Genomic DNA, 17,654 nt, shown 5'->3' on the forward strand with positions numbered 1-17,654 from the left:
GAGGGAGGGGGGCAGGGAAGAAGGAAAGAAAGAGTGAGACTTGGAAACGGCAGGTTAAACAGATTGCTTCAAGACCGTGAGAATAATATATTACATACCTATGACAGCAGCTTTAAAATTATTTTCATTGTCATGAGGGCAAGAACTATTTTTTGACATCTCCAGGAAATGAAAAAGTATGTAGAGTTGGCTTTATATTGTCAGTTAGCTATTGAGTTACCAAAATTATAATTCTACTCAATATTTGAAGTGATAGCATAGAGGGAAAGTTTGCCTGATCTGAAACATCATTTTCCTTGACACACTCTGTGTCACTCCATAAATATTGTTGTACTTAATGGACAAGACATAGAAATACAGCTTTTCATCACATGCCCAGAGAAAATCTAGGCTACAATGCCATCTGCATTGCATTTCTACCAAGAAAGGAAATATAGGTTTAATACCCCAGTATAATATGCAAGTATTATTTCAACAAGGGCATGGGATATATCTATTTAAATATTATATTCAACAGCTAATATGGTATTTGACCTGTGGTAGATGTTAATACATATTTGGTGTTAAGGATGCCCCAATGGTCATCACACACACTTTATTCAGTTTCATTTGTCTTTTCTGCTCCACTCCCAATAAAGAGTTTTATTTGGGTATGATTTACATGCCATAAAATTCACTTGGGTGGTACAATTTATATTCTTTACTAGGTTGGCCAAATCTCTGAAACACCTATTACGTGCAAAGCTCCTTCTAAGGGACTCCTGCCTAGGATTTCCTTCTTAGCTCCTTTCATATCATGTCACAGCCACATTGCACCTCCAATTATGAAAGAGCTGACTTGGGGCACCTGGGTGGCTCAGTTGGTTAAGCAACTGCCTTCGGCTCAGATCATGATCCTGGAGTCCTGGGATCGAGCCCCTCCCTGCCAAGCAGGGAGTCTGCTTTTCCCACTGATCTCTCTCCTCTCATGCTCTCTCTCTCTCTCTCTCTCAAATAATAAATAAAATCATTAAAAAAATTAAAAAAAAAAAGCTGACTTAATAAGGAATGGACTCCAGACCCGAAGGCAGTCAGTCCACAGGAATCCCTTGGCCCATGGGATGAGTTAACAAGGAAGCTCTGCCCAGTAAGGAGGGTGCTGACCACCCGTACTGATCATATACTTCTCTGAGAGTCCAAACAGAAGACATAGAAAACTTTAAAAAAAAAAAAAAAGACATAGAAAATTGAAGACCTTAAAGCTAAACGACAACACCCAGAATATAGCAGAGACAAAGTGAGAAGCTGTTATCACCCTAAAGGGATAGGATGAGGTTAGAAGACAGGAGAGCAGGGGAGGGGAGGAAAGGGAAGGTGGGGGAAGGGAGAGGAAGAGAGGAGAGTGGTGGGAAAGGGACAGGGTCGAGGGGCAAGGGAGGGGAGGAGAGGGAAGGGGAGGGGAAGAGAGGGGGGGTAAGGATCAGGGTGAGGAGGGGAAGAAAGGGTAGAATTCCTGCTGTGAGAGACAAATGAGAACACCTGCTCCCTAGAGCTGAGATGCTACTCCAACCCAGCTCCACGGAGGAGCGAAGAAGCCCCATCTAGCAACTGAGACACAAAGTTTACCAGTATTCACTATTTAGCGGCTGCTGTAACCGGTCTCCCAAGGTGTCCTAACAACAGTTGATCTTGACCCTGGTTCTGCCCATTTCAGCAGCTTTATACACAGTCCTTGATCATAGCATGTAAGCACCAGAGGCTTGTCTATTGTCTTGGGCTCTTAGCTCAAGGGGGGTTCAGTGATTTATTTTCCTCCAAGTCTTTGCCATAAGGATTTTGCTTCTAATGAAAATGACAGTAGCAGGACTTTACTTTTCTTTGTTGAGCACTTCTTCTTTACCCTGCCCATCTTTTTCAAGTTGAACTTTTCTCAAGAATCAAGTAAAATTGGGCATGATTCCCATTTTACAAGTGGCCTAACTAAGTCTAAGAAAATATGAAGTACTTTGCCCAAAGGCACACAGCCAGTTACTAAAGTCACTAAAGATTCAAGCCAGGGCTACCAGATGGTATGATCCAGAACACCTAGCCACTAAGCATATGGCTTTGAATTTATTGGTTCTAAAGCCTGCGAGTATGATCTCTAGATCTCCCAAGGAGAGGTTAAGGTCAAGAGAGAACCTTGAAAAATATGTATAGAATTCCCTGGTGCTCAGTCAGGATTATGACTTTAAAAAAACTAGACTGCCTTCCAGTTCCCTTGAGATCTAGCTTTGTGCAAAATCAGCTCTTCTTTTTAAGGCTAACTTTGTGATAGAAATTACTATCTTATTGATGTCCTCATAATAAACTCATATTACTTAAGGCAGCATGAGTGTGTCTCAGCTACTTGAAACTTAGAAACAAGAAAGCAGGCCAACAACAACAAAAAAATCTAACTAAAACATATGCTGTTGCAAAGAAAAGGCATTCATCCTTTGTTTCCTTCAAATAAAGAATGGATAATAGAGTGAGGAAGACAGCAAGATGGTGAGCATGGTGATTATATCAGTCAGGGTCCCAGCAGGAAACAGCTGGCGCACTGAAATGGGAGAATCTGTGGAGAGTTTAACAAAGGGGCTATATACAAAGGTTTGAGCAGGCATCAGGGAAATCACACAGAATGATGATGGTGAGGAGATGGGGATATAACTAGAACCTGGAGACAGAATTCTGTGGAGAAGGCCCTGTGGAAGGTACTGTGGCCTTTCATCATTTGAGGAGGAAGCAACAAGCCCAAGGTGACCCTGAAGAGAGGGAACCAGGGAAATAAATACTCTAACCTCACCACCCCACTCAACCCCCAACACCTGCAATTCTCCATCAGCAAAGTTCAGCTTGAAACTTAAGGACTAGGAAGCCTATTGGTGTGGATCAGCAGTCTGGGACGAGGACAGGGTGGAAAGGGCATATGGAAGGGAAAATTGGACGATACCTGCATACAGTGGTAGAAACAAAGTGTTGATGGAAATCAGATTCAAGAAAGAAGGAGAAATTGGGCAATATGGAATAGGCAGTTACACAGATATGTCAGGTTAGTGAACGGATACCCACAAAATCCCTTTGCATGTTCTCCCTTTGGCTCCTTGGGACCTTGGGACCAACATTCCTCTTCATGCTTCCTCTGCAAGGTCCAAGGTCAATCACTATCATAGGCCCTATTATAAGATTGATTCTAATTAAACAGTCTTCCCAAGGTTTTTTTTTTCCCCCACTGTTAAAAAATGTTGTTCCTAACATTTAAAGAGTTAGCTCCAAGCCTTCTCAAACTTTTCCAAAAACTTTAAGAGGAGAGAACACTCACAAATCCAATTATTTGAGGCCATCACTACTCGAATACCAAAGCCAGAAAAGGACATCACAGGAAAAGAGAACTATAAGTCAATGACTCTGATAAACACAGATGTAAAAGTCTTCAACACAATATTAGCAAACTGAATTCAACGGTTCATTAAGGGGGTCATACACCACGATCAAGCAGGATTTATCACTGGGATACAAGAAGGTTTCAACTTACATAAGTCAATAAATGTGATTCACCACATTAATAGAAGGAAAGATAAAAACCATATGATCATCTCAACAGGTGCAGAAAAAGCATTTGACAAAATACAACATCCTTTCATGATAAAAATTCTCAACAAAGTGGGTGTAGAAGGAACATATCCCAACAAAATAAAGGCCACATAAGACAAGCTCACAGCTAACATACTTAATGGTGAAGGGTAGAGAGCTTTTCCTCTAAGATCAGAAAACAAAACACGAGTGCCCACTCTCACCACTCCTGTTTGAAACAGTACTGGGGGTCCCAGCTATAGCAATTAGGAAAGAAAAAGAAATATAAGACATCCAAATCAGAAAGCTAGAAATAAAACTATCTTTATTTGTAGATGCTATGATCTCATATTTACAAAATCCTAAAGACTCTGTCAAAAACTGTCAGAACTAATCAACAAATTCTGTAAAGTTGCAGGATACAAAACCAACATAAAGAAATCAGTTGTGCAGCTTCCGTAAAACAAAAATGCTGATCCTAAAATTTATATTTCCTAAAATTCATGGGACCCAGGATAACCAAATAATAGTGAAAAAGAACAAAATTGGAGGACTCGCATTTTGAACAGATCAATAAAACAGACATTACCAATATCAGGAATGAGAGCAGGACATCACTACAGATCTTCCATTTATTCAAAGAATAGTAAGAGAAGAAAAGGATGAATTCCTTGAAATATATCAACTACCAAAGCTCAAGAAAGAATAGATAAAGGGTTTGTTTATGGATTAGCTAAAATGAGCTTTTTTTATTCCTGGTGGATGACAGGCACATAAGGGCTCAGTATACTATTCTCTCTGCTTTTATGTATTTTTTGAAAGATGGTTAATTAATGTTTTTAAGGAAATAGATACAGCACAAAGCAAAACAAATATCAAATGTTCAGCTTCCTTTGATGAGATTCTATGTAGTCTCAAATCTCCACCAGCATACAGGATGGCCTTAAGGAAGCTATTTAACTTCCTTAGATTTCAGTTTTTCTATTTGCCAAATGAACAAATTGACCTAAATCATAAGATTCCTTCTAGCTCTTAAGTTCTATGATTTTGAACTAATGAATTCCAAGACTTCCTACAACTGTTTCCCCCACCAAACTAACTAGATTGGGTATGACTGGGTATGAGCTCGCAGAGATACTTGTTTGGTGAGGAAAATCCATGAGTTATTCATGGCTCTTTAAGTCCTGAAAATATGCAAACCAAAACATAAAAACCAAATCATTCTTAACTACTCTGTTCTTCATATTCCCTCTCTCTCTCTTTCTTCTTCCTTTCCCCCAATCCCCTCTTTCTCTGTTTCTTCCTATCAGTGGCAAGTTAAATTATGTTCTTATATATGTTATCAATTTAAAAAAAATAGAATATGGTATAATAGCATTAATATTAAATCTGCAGGGAATACTGTTCTCTTCCTTTTGTGATTCAGAAGGCTGAGTCCCTTAAGACTGTTGAATTACCCCAAACCACAATGACATAGTAGATCCCCTTCACATAATTCCTCCTTCTCTGGGGCCAGGTCCCACTGAAAATGTTTTAACCACCTGACCCTTTCCCATTTATCAGACTTGATTGATCCCAGAGTAGACCCCCTGATACACATCCATCAGTCTTTCCTGAATACTTGAAAAAATAAAACTTAGATTCACAAAATTTCTGAGTAAATGTGATGGTTTTCCTTTAGATGAAAAAGAAAGAGCTCTATAATCTCCTGCTGCTGAACCCTATATCAGTCAATATTCAGTCATGAGGCAAAACCCACACCAGTAACTTCCACAGAAAGAATTTTCCATAGAGAATTACCAATAAGGCACTGTAGAAGTGCAGAGGCAGAAAAGTGAGCAAAGGTATCATGGAGGTAGCAAAATATGGGAAGTAGCTCCTACATGACCGGGAAATGGAGAGAAGCAGCTAGAATTGTCAGAGCTGATAGAACAATTCTTCATATTTTTTAAAAGATTTATTTATTTATTTATTTATTTGAGAGAGACCACATGAGCTGGGGGAGAGGTAGAGGGGGAGAGAGAGACTACCAAGCACACTCCCCACCGAGTGCAAAGCTCATTGAAGGGTCAGTCTCAAGACACTGAGATCATGATCTGAGCTGAAATCAGAAGTTGGATGCTTAACCCACTGAGCCACTCAGGCCCCCCAATTCTGCATATTTCTTCTCACACTCCCGAGATGAGAGTGGTGGGTAGGAGACTGCCTAAGGGACTGCTTGCAGTCAGCTGTGGAGGAGAACGAAACTCAGAAATGCTCGGCTCGTGGACCTCTCAGAGTGGAGGCAGAGAGGAGCCAGCACTGGGCTGGGAGTCAGAAGCTGAGGGCAACTTTTAGAGTATTCTGTCTTGGCAAATGAGAACTGTAGAGAGTCCCAGAAAGAACTTGTATCTGGATCAAAGGCCATTAACTAAATAAGTTAGAGAGGACTTGTGTTTCCCAGAGAAGAGTAAAAGTCCCAAAGATGTTGGTGGCCTTTATCCTGACACACAACAGAAACACCACTCACTGCCTGCTCCCCCAGACCCCATTCCCAATTTGGAAAATGCTTCCTTGAGAAGCTCCATGAGTTGAAACCTCAAGAAGCCAAAGCATAAAATGGAAGCCTTCCTGGGAGTTTGGTATGGAAGAGGAGTGTGGGAAGGCTTCGGTGCCAGACAGATCTGCTATTGAATCCCACCTCGCTGACTGGTGATGGAGTCGTCTTGGCAAACTGACTTTACCCTTATGCACCTGGGCTTCTTCGTCTATAAAAGATAATGATGACCACCTCACAGGCTGTTGGAGTGATGAGTATCTGGGTTTTTCTAACGACAGACCCAAATATCCTGCTAGAGGAGGGATCACTGTATGGATAGTTCCATAGGCTGATAATATACATCACCACCTGGAGAGCCCGACTGTTTTCCTGTTTGTTCAGACAATGTACATGTCTGACACACAGACAACCCAGGGAAAGCCCATCACGCCCGACGGCTGACAGTGTAGCAGAGGAGATGAATAGGTAAATGGTTATAAGCAAAATCATTGGTGGCTTCCAGAAAGGCTTTGATGCTTTGTGAAGGCAACATTTCATGAGGGCAGCTAAGCCAAAACTGTCACCTGTCTTCATAGGGAAAACAGAGAAACCGTACGTTAAATGTGATAGGCTATAGAAAGTGCCCGAATCGTAGCAAGTAACCAAGAGATATGAGTTCCCTTCTCCCCCCACAAGACATGAGTCTTAAATTCTTATGTACCTATGACATTTCTCCCCATGCCTTTGGTAAACACAAGTTTTGCTTGACGAGATCGCTCTCTTTATGTTTCCTATGAAAAAGGCCCCTCTGACAGAATGGTCCACGTTATCCGAGTTATTTCCCCGCACTGCTCCCTCTAGCTCCCATCCTCTTCTGGTCCAGGATGGGGGTGTCCCTAAGTGCTTTCCTGTGATGAGAAGGCCAGGAGGTGACCCCGTGAATATGTGTGAGAAGTGTTGACTTGTGACTTCCGTGAGAAGATAACATTTTACTTCTTTCCAAAACAACCCAATCTGTGGATAGCATCAAAGTCTAATGGGTAGCTTTGTTGTGCTTAAAGTATTTCTGGCAATCATGTTGGGAAAAAAAAAATATTTCTCCTCTGAAACTCAAATTACTCTGGAAAGGGACCCTTTGTAGGCTGTTTACGTTGTAATGTGTCTGTAAATTATCTCTAATCTGAGTTCACAAAGGGAAGGGATGGAAGTATGTAGCTTTTAATAATTGCTTTTAGCTTTCATGTCCTGATCAAAGACCAGTTTTGATAACTGCGCCTTGCTGTACAATCCCTTCCATATCAAACTGGACATAACATGTCCATTAATTGGTATAAATGGCAATGTCTTACTATCTCACGATGCTTTAAGGCTGCCTTTCTTTGGCCCTGGGCCATTTTACACACACATGCTGTTAATCTAACACCAGCAAATTCACAGCACTCTTACCCACAAAAGCTCCTTTGGATTCAGGTCCCTCAGCTTTCAGTTTAAAGTACAATTTTTAATTTTAGATAAATTTAGTACTTCCTTAACTCACTAGAAAGACAACTGGATTTACTGGATAAAAGCAAAATCTGAATATTATTAATGAGGAAAGAAAAAATGGGAAGAATGTGAAGACGAAGATTATAAATATGGCATGTGTCATCACAAAAGGAACTTTAAGAGGACTGCTTTACTCATGAGAGTTCGTCTGTGTTAAATAAGTTCTCTCTGACTGCAAGGAGCAGTCGCTCTGAACGAGTGAGAATACTGGAGCGTTAAGGGGTGGATCCAACGCTGAGAATTCAGCGACACAGCCCCATACCATGGCCACTTGGCCTCCATTCTGTGGGGACGAGGGGCCTGTAGGGGCGGTGAATGGACATGAGCCGCGCTCCCCAGCCCCAGAGCACACCCTAGATAACAGCCTAGAGTCACGAGCAAATGTGATCTCCTGCTCTGACTGTCCCTTGGGCCCTTGAGATAAGCATTCTCCCTGTCTCCTGGGGCCTCCCCTTTGTGCATCCCTTTGAGAAGACCCCTGCAAAGCTCACCAAAACCCAGCACTTTCTGGTTTGTATTGACCGATCTGTCCTTAGCCAGGGAGCCCCAAAGCACTTCACCCTTGGACTGTAATAAAGGCAGGTGCCCCAGACCCTGCTGGGTGCTCACGGCCTGCATGCTGCCTCGACCTCCCCACGTGATCCCGCCAGGCCCACCCTGTACCTCCTCCAAGACCTGGGAGTAATAAACGTCTCTCTTTTACTTTCTCTGTGGTCCTTTGTTAAATGCACCTGACGCATTGGGGCCCCATTAAACAAAGGTTAATTTAACAAAGCCACAACAGCAGGTCAGACAGGAAGCCATCCCAGCACTCATGCTCTGGGACTGGGGACATGGAGGAGGGCTGGTGGGAAGAGAACATCATTCAATATCCTTCAGACCACCTAAATCACCCCAATGATCCTACGGCAGCTCCGCCCCCTGTAAATGTGTCATTTCTCAGAAACAAGCTGTTATTTCAGACCCTGGTGTTTCTGCCTTGTCTGTGTCCTATTTACCTTTCTTTCTGTGAATACTCACTTCTACTACCTAATACCCCTGCATCTAATATGGCCTAGTGCCTTTCCTCTGCGTGGATTTTATCTTCCCCAAAGAGAGATTCTTAGTGGGTAAGAAGTCTTCACCCATGATGATACACCCTACTGGGCACAACCCTTCCATCAAGACAGACGCCCCACAGACTTTTAATGCAATCTGCCGCCGAGTAGTTCTTACTGCCTCAGGCGTCCCAAGAAACATAAAGATTGCTTCTCAAAATCCTAATATCTCTGGATGATTAGATGAGCATTTGTATCTATGCTTCCAATGACAATTGTAGGTAAACATTTTATGAGACTCACAATACATTTAAATCATAAAAGCATATATTTTACATATTAATATTTTACTAACAATGCTACTTGTTTTAGTAAGAGGTAAGATCATAGGTTTTTATACAGACCACTGAGAGCTTGAGACATAGGTTCTTATCCAGGAAGGTTCTTTTCTTAATTTTTCCTTATACAAAATTAAAAATCTAAACTCGAAATAATATTGGGAATAGCAGGAAGTATGTAGTGTCTTTCTTTTCCAGATAGCTTTGTCTTTTAAGATGGAATGTCGATTTAGAAACTACTGATTCCAGAAGGTATTAAAGAGATTTAAAAAATGATGTTCATATGCCAGAAGACTGAATATTCTAACTTTAGAGATGATGGAAGTAATTGGATTCCTTTGGCTGCATTCACTTCTGAAAAGTATTTCTTCATGCTCTATTACAGCATGTGAATGTGATTTTATTTTAAAATATGCCCAATACTATATTATCAGTGTTGATCTGTAGGCAGGCAGAAGCTTCAAAATGTCGTAAATTCTTTTACTGAATTTTAAAGAAAAATTAAAACCTCTGATAGTCAAAATCACAAAAAGAATCACAATATCCAAGAATATGTAGATGATGAAAATATTAAAGTTTGGTTTTGAATTGTGCATTTGTAATTTCATATTATTTTTCTTCAAGAGCGTTGCCAAATTGCATAAGCTCGAGGTTCCTTGATGTCTGGATTTGACATTGCATAAGATGACAAGAAGTCAGGCACAGCGGCTGGCAGTATATCAAATCATAGCATCATCAATAGTGAGCCAAGAATAAGAGATACAGTAGAGACACCAATTATTCTTCAAATGAAAAAGGTGTATATAAATACACATTTGGCTACACCCCCTTATTCATATCATAAATCCAATCTCACTTCAAATATAGTTATTTTCTTTAGTCTTAATTATGACTCATCTAATATTTCTTCATCCCAACCAAAAAACTCTCCCCCTGGAGCATTTTCATAGAGAAGAGAACAACCAAAATCATTGATACTTCCTACACAAGCACCCTCTATATATCCGTATCTAATTTATAATCTGAGACCTGTGGGATTCAATCAACCCTAAACTAAAGGATATGCTAGTGTGCAAACATATTAGTTACTGCTGCTCCACAATGGGGCCAATGTGAGGGAATTTTGCCAATACTTCCATTTGGCTTCCTATTCAAATGTAATAATGGTCATTAAGGTTGAGTTCGTTTTGTTTTTATATTTTAAACATACAGAATAATGCAAGAAAAATATGACAAACGTTTCCCAGCTTGAAGAGGCACGGGGTTGACATCAACATTAACACTGCAGATAAAGGTAAAATATTGGACTATTTGCTGCAAACAGAGCTTGTCTGTGGAGTTCTTTGTGTAGCCCCGCCCCCTGTGCTTCTCTGAACCAAATCAAGTCTAGCAGGACATATGCCATCTTCTACTTAGCCAGTTCCCTCACTTGTTACTGTACACTAGAAACACTGACCCATTTCACTTTGCTTCCTCCTGGATAACCTCTGCCCTCACATGTAATTTAAACACACAGATATCACTCTCCAGATGCCATCTTCCCTATATCAAGTTTCAGTAAATATCTGAGCTGGTTCCAAGCCCTCTACTCTATTCTGTCCATCTCTTTTTTAAGTTTTTCCGAAGTACAGTATAGTTTTATTGTCATGGTAGACATCAACCTTTTAAAATTATTTTTAATTTTTCTGGGCTATCAGAATACAGGATTATTTTATAATACAGAGTGTCTCAGTTGGTAAAGCATGCAAATCTTGAGCTTTGGACTGTGAGTTTGAGCCCCACATTGGGTGCAGAGATCACCTCATTTAAAAAAAAAAAAAAAAGGAAGTAGTACCTGGGTGGGAGAGTCGATAAAGCGCCCAACTCTGAGTCAGGTCTTGGTCTTAGGGTCATGAGATCAAGCCCCAAATCAGGCTCCACAATCAGCTCAGAGTCTGCTTGAGACTCTCTTTCTCCCTCTTCCTCTGAGCATCCCCTTCCCCACCCCCAACAGCAGCCCATGCATACCTCTCTCTCTCTCTCTAAAATAACTAAATAAATCTTTGTTAAAGAAAGAAACTTTGCTGTATTCTCTTCACTCTAATGATGTGCCAATTATCTTGGAGTTTCTATGTAGGCATTAGAGTCTGCAAATAATGACAATTTTGTTTCATTGTTTTTAACTATAAATTGTAACCATTTTCATATCTTATTTCAATGGCTGGAGTCAGTATCAGGAGTAATAACAAGAAGGATTCTTGTTTTGTTGCTGACTTTAATGAGAGCATAAAATCCATCATTTTAAAGGTTTTATTTATTTGTTTGTCAGAGAGAAAGAGAGTGAGTGTGTGAGCGCCCACAAGCAGGGGTAGTAGCAGGCAGAGGGAGAAGCAGGCTCCCTGCTGAGCAAGGGAGCCCAACATGGGACTTGATCCCAGGACCCTGGGATCATGACCTGAGCTGAAGGCAGACATTTAACTGACTGAGCCACCCAGGCATCCCCAATATTAATCATTTTAAGTGATATTTCCTGTTGGTTTTATACAGATTATCCTTACCAAATTGAGGATCTCACCCTCTATGCCCAGGTTGTCATTGTTTTTCACACAAATGGCTCATAGACTGTTATGCAATGTCTTATTATACCCACTGAAACAGTCATATTTTTTCTTTTTTTATAGGTTTAAATTAGGAAAACTAAATAAACAGATTTTTCTGACATTGGAAGTCTTGCTTTGCTGCTCCACAAAGTCCATGTGATATTTTCATCTACATTTTATTTCTACCTTATTTTTTTTAATTCTCAAATTAATCAGTATTAAAGATTGTTTTCCACAGTCGGTGTTAATTTAGTTTTAACTCTCTATTGGCTAATTTCTTTACTCAGATACTTTTGCATTCCTTTCTTGATTCAATTCTCTTCATCCTGAAATAAACTTTTTTTTAAATAAAAAAAAGATTTCATTTATTTATTTGGCAGAGAGAGAGATCACAAGTAGGCAGAGAGGCAGGCAGAGAGAGAGGGGGAAGCAGGCTCCCTGCTGAGCAGAGAGCCTGATGTGGGGCTTGATCCCAGGACCCTGGGATCATGACCTGAGCTGAAAGCAGAGGCTTTAGCCCACTAAGCCACCCAGGCGCCCCCTGAAATAAATTTTAATGGATTTTCCAGGGGGGATTAATCTGTGATTAGTAAGCTCTCAGCTTTGTCTCTCTCTTTTTTTTTTTACTATTATTCTTGAACATAGTACAGACATATATAGAATCCTCAGTTGATAGTTATTTTTTGCTCAGCATTTTCAATAAACTCCCCTATTATGCCCTAAATATGTCTAATTCTGCCTAGTTCCATTATGCGATGATTTTTTTTTTTTTAAACCCTGGTGTCAAATATGAAAAAGTGCTCCACATTACTCGGCATCAGGAAAATACAAATGAAAACCCCAATGAGATACCACCTCACACCAGTCGTAGCTAAAATTAACCAGGATAGCTAAAATTAACCAGTCAGGAAACGGCAGATGTTAGTGAGGATGTGGAGAAAGGGGAACCTCCTACACTTCTGGTAGGAATGCAAGCTGGTGCAGCCACTCTGAAAAACAGTATGGAGGTTCCTCAAAAAGTTGAAAATAGAGCTACCCTATGACCAGTAATCGCACTACTGGGTATTTACCCTAAAGATACAAATGTAGTGATCCGAAGGGGCACATGTACCCCAATGTTTAAAGCAACAATGTCCACAACAGCCAAACTGTGGAAAGAGCTTAGATGTTCATCAAAAGATGAATGGATAAAGATGTGATGTGTGTGTGTATGTGTGTGTACACATATATGTACATATATGTACACATATGTGTGTACATATATGTACATATATACCTATATATACACATAATGTGTACACACACACAGGAATACTATGCAGCCATCAGAAAATCAAACCATTTGCAATGATGTGGATGGAACTAGAGGATATTATGCTAAATGAAATAAGTCAGTCAGAGAAAGATAATTATCATATGATCTCACTGAAAGGAGGAATTTGAGAAGCAAAACAGAGGATCATAGGGGAAAGGAGGGAAAAATGAAACAAGATGAAACCAGAGAGGGAGACAAACCATAAGAGACTCTTAATCTCAGGAAAGAAACTGAGGACCGCTGGAGGGGATGGGGGTGAGAGGGATGGGGTAGCTGGGTGATGGACGTTGGGGAGGGTATGTGCTATGGTGAGTACCATGAATTGTATAAAACTGATGAATCACAGACCTGTATCCTGAAACAAATAATACATTATATGTTAATTAAAAAAAAAAAAAGAAGAAGAACTCGGGTGTCAATCTAATTGGTACTTCTTCCGGATGATCTTTCTTTTCTGGTGGCTTTTTATTTATTTTTTTAAAGATTTTGTTTATTTATTTGACAGACAGATCACAAGTAGGCAGAGAGGCAGGCAGAGAGAGAGAGAGGAGGAAGCAGGCTGCCTGCCGAGCAGAGAGCCCAATGCAGGGCTTGATCCCAGGATCCTGAGATCATGACCTGAGCTGAAGGCAGAGGCTTTAACCCACTCAGCCAGCCAGGTGCCCCTCTGGTGGCTTTTTAAAAGGTATATCTTGTTCTTCGAGGTACTGTGAGTTCACTATGTCTCCAGGTTTCTATTTATCTTCATTCATCTAATGAATTGTTGATTTCTGTAAAGTTCTTACCCATTACTTCTTTCCATATTATCTCTCTTGTATTTATTCATTTACTTAAAAAGATTTATTTATTCATTTGAAAAAGAGAGCACGTATGTGCATGCATGAGCAAATTGGGGGGCAGAGGGAAAGGATCTCAAGCAGACTCCCTGCTAAGTATGGCGCATCATGTGGGGTTCCAACCCAGGACCCTGCAATCATGACCTGAACCAAAATCAAGAGTCATCTGCTCAACTGACTGAGCCACCCAGGTGCCCCATCTCTTATGTTTTCCATGTCTCTCAGTCATTCTTTAATACTTTCAGTCACTTTGTTCTGTTCTCTATATGGCTTGCTTCAGTGCCAATTTTGTCTTGTTAATTCTGTTTAATTATATCTAATTTACTACTTAATACATTCACTCTTTTTTTAATTTAAATTCCAGTTAGTTAACATACATGTAATACTAGTTTCAGGTACATGATATAGTGATTCAGCACTTCCATACAACACACAGAGTGTTTATCATTGTTTTGTTACTGTGACATGTTCTTCTAGGGCTATTTTTTTCCTGGACAGTCCCAAGTATTCTGAATTGTAGAAAAGTCGGTTCTATAAAGTTCTGCACTTCTATAGCAAAAGCTACAAAACCTTCACTAGTCCTAGATCAATAATCTTTTAAGAATTGTATTAAATACAACTGGCATAAAAATAAAAGCCACATGAATAAAGTAAACAATTTGATAAATTTTGATTTATTTATGTACTCACAAAATTATTATTGTAATCAAAATCATTAACATATTCATCACCTAAAAGAGTTTATGGTGCCATTTGCAATCCATTTCTCCTGACCCACACTCCATTCCATCCCCTCTACCCAATGTAACCACTAAGCTGCTTTCCACCACAATAGATAAGTTTGCATTTTCTAGATGCTTATATGAATGGAATCATAAATTATGTAGTCTTTGTTGATTTGTTTCTTTCACTGAGCTATAATTGCAGAAGATTCAATCAAACTGGGTCTTTTTAAAAAATTGTTTTAAATCAATACTTGCAGGGGACCTGGATGGCTCAGTGGGCTAAAGCCTCTGCCTTCGGCTCTGGTCATGATCTCAGGGTTCTGGGATCGAGCCCCACATCAGGCTCTCTGCTCAGTGGGGAGCCTGCTTCTTTCTCTCTCTCTCTCTCTCTCTCTCTCTCTCTCTGCCTGCCTCTTTGCCTACTTGTGATTTCTGTCAAATAAATAAATAAATTTTTTTTAAAAATCAATACTTGCTTTCTTGTGATTTCTGAGTAGTATAACACTGTATGAATGTTCTACAATCTGTCAATTCACCTGCTGTGGGCACTTGACATTTTTCAGTTTGGAGCTATTACAAATAAAGCTGCTATGGACATTCTTGTACAAGACTCTGTATAGACATATGCTTTCATTTTTTGTAGAAAAATATTAGGAATGAAGGGCTGGGGTAATATGAAAGGTATATATTTACATTTTTAAAATTTTCTAAACTTTTTCCAAAGTGGTTATACAATTTTACATTCTTGCTAACCATGTATGATGATTCCAATTCATCCACATACTTGTTGACACTTGATATGAACAATCTTTTCATTTTAGCCAGCCTAATAATTATATCATGGTATCCCATTGTGGTTCTAATTTGCATTTCCCAAATAACTAACTTTAAACGCAGCCCTAATGCTTTGGCCCCAAGAATTTCTCCCTCTTCCTCAAGTCCACACAGTCTTCAGCAACCCATTCAAATTACCATGCAAGTGTTCCTACAGAGTTGAAGTCTCCAGTGGTTTCTTTTCCAGGAAAGCAGATTTTGATTTCTTTATCTCTCTGGGTGTGTCCATCTCTCCAGATTTGGGGGTGGCAGTTTGCCCTAAGACTTCCCCTTGCTAAGAGGTCCAAGAAACATTTTTAATTTTCCATTTGTGTGGCTTTTTCTCATTGTGAGGATCCGAATGATAAGTTCCACACTCATTACATGTCAGACTGGAAACTGGATGTCTATGGAAAGGTTAACTAAAGGTTTTAACCAAAATTTAATTTATTCGATAGATATAGGGTTATTCTGGTTATCTGGTGTGTGTGTGTGTGTGTGTGTGTGTGTGTGTGTGTTGTGAGCAGTGAAAGTTTGTATTTTCAGGAAATTTGTTCACTTAACTTGTCATATTCATTGTCTTTAGGTTTTTTATGTATTCTCTTAATATCTTTAATAGCTGTAGAATCTATAGTTATGCCACTTAACTCAATACTCATATTAATGATTTGCATCTTCTCTGCTTCCTGATTACTCTGACTAGAGGTTTATCAATGATCTTCTCAAATAATCAACATTTACTTTCAATGATTTTTTCTATTTGGTTTATGTTTTCATTATTATTCACTTCTTCTTTGATCTTTATTATTTTCTTTCTTTTGCTTAAGTTACTTTTCATTTGCTTTTCTTTACCTAGCTTCTTTTTTAAAAAGATTTTATTTACTTATTTGACAGAGCGAGAGGGTACAACACGCAGAACAGCAAAGGGAGAGGGAGAAGCAGGCTCCCCACCAAGCAGGGGGCCCATGTGGAGTTCGATCCCAGAACCCCAGGATCATGACCCAAGCCAAAGGCAGTTGCTTAACCAACTGAGCCACCCAGGCATCCCTACCTAGCTTCTTAATAGATGAAAATTAAGATCATTAATTTAAAGAATTGTTTTTCTTTTCCAATAACAAATTTTAAAAATCTAAAAAAAATTTTATTTATTTATTTATTTGACAGACACAGAGATTACAGGTAGGCAGAGAGGAAGGCAGAGAGAGAGGGGGGGGAAGAAGCAGGCCTCAGGCTGAGCAGAGAGCCCGATGTGGGACTCGATCCCAGGACACTGGGATCATGACCTGAGCCGAAGGCAGCGGCTTAACCGACTGAGCCACCCAGGCGCCCCAAATCTAAAAAATTTTTAAATTTTATCAAAAAATTATCACAATTTGCTTCGAGGTGATATTTTATCATTTCTTTTATAATATAAGAAAATTACAGAATTTTTTTTACAAAAGTTTGAGTTTACAACTTTCTACCTTTTCTTTTCATACATTTTATTTATGTATGTTATAATGCATTCTTACTTTTTAAGAGTTAAACACCTTTTAAAGAAAAGTGTTTAAAGTGAAAAAGAAAAGTCCCTATATTTACCCATGTATTTACTGTTTCTGTTGTTTTCTCTTTCTGTTTGAAGATCCAGGTTTCCAGCTAATATAATCTACGTCTTCTTGAAGGACTTCTCCTAACATGTCTTACACGGCAGGTGTCTTTGTGAAGAATTATTGCAACTTATAGATGCATGAAAAAAGTAATATTATAAAACAAGTTTTTAACATTGCCTTAAGTTTGTTAATTTCAAAAACCTCACTGCTGGAATAAAGAGTTTAATACAGGGATACAGAAAAGGAAGCGCACATGAAGTTTTCACTAGGATGAAATGGGATTAGCCTTGCAGTTCTCAGAATCCTCTTCACAGAAGAATGCAATTTCAGTTTCAGTGGGGATTCTCACAGTTTTGAGAGTGCTGCCTTCTTTTAACAGGGTTCTGTCATTTTTCAAACACAAGTTAATTTGCCTTTGATTTATGTGCTTGATGAGTTATCTTCAGTTTATCACATTTATAAATTCTGAATGGTGGTGCCGGCTGGTCCTTAAAGAGACATCTTGTTTTAGAAATATTATAAGTTCCCTTATAGCTTGGTCCAAATTAATTCCATGATATACTACAGGTTTGAAACTGCAATGTTCAAATGAATGAATGAGACAAACGCTCCCTTCTCCAGAAGTCATGTGAAGAAATTCCTTTTGATACAAACTTTCATTCACGAGAAAGTTCCCTACGGAATCTCTCAATACGTGCACAAGAAAAACTCTGTTAATATAGTTTGCCCATTTGGTTTTACTTTGACACTCAGCAAATGAAGTCCGTGAATAGTCAAAATTGGTAT

The 17,654-nt window shown here is 39.4% G+C and overlaps 1 long non-coding RNA gene and 1 pseudogene across 1 annotated transcript in view; both read right to left on the reverse strand.

Annotated features, from left to right (window-relative positions):
• LOC131820173 (uncharacterized) overlaps positions 1-17,654 on the reverse strand; it is a 59,315-nt gene that overhangs the window by 20,341 nt on the left and 21,320 nt on the right. The gene's annotated exons all lie outside the window — the stretch shown is intronic.
• LOC131820169 (UPF0538 protein C2orf76 homolog) lies at positions 17,134-17,496 on the reverse strand (annotated as a pseudogene).

Source organism: Mustela lutreola, chromosome 1 (assembly GCF_030435805.1).
Source record: "Mustela lutreola isolate mMusLut2 chromosome 1, mMusLut2.pri, whole genome shotgun sequence".
NCBI lineage: Eukaryota > Metazoa > Chordata > Mammalia > Carnivora > Mustelidae > Mustela > Mustela lutreola.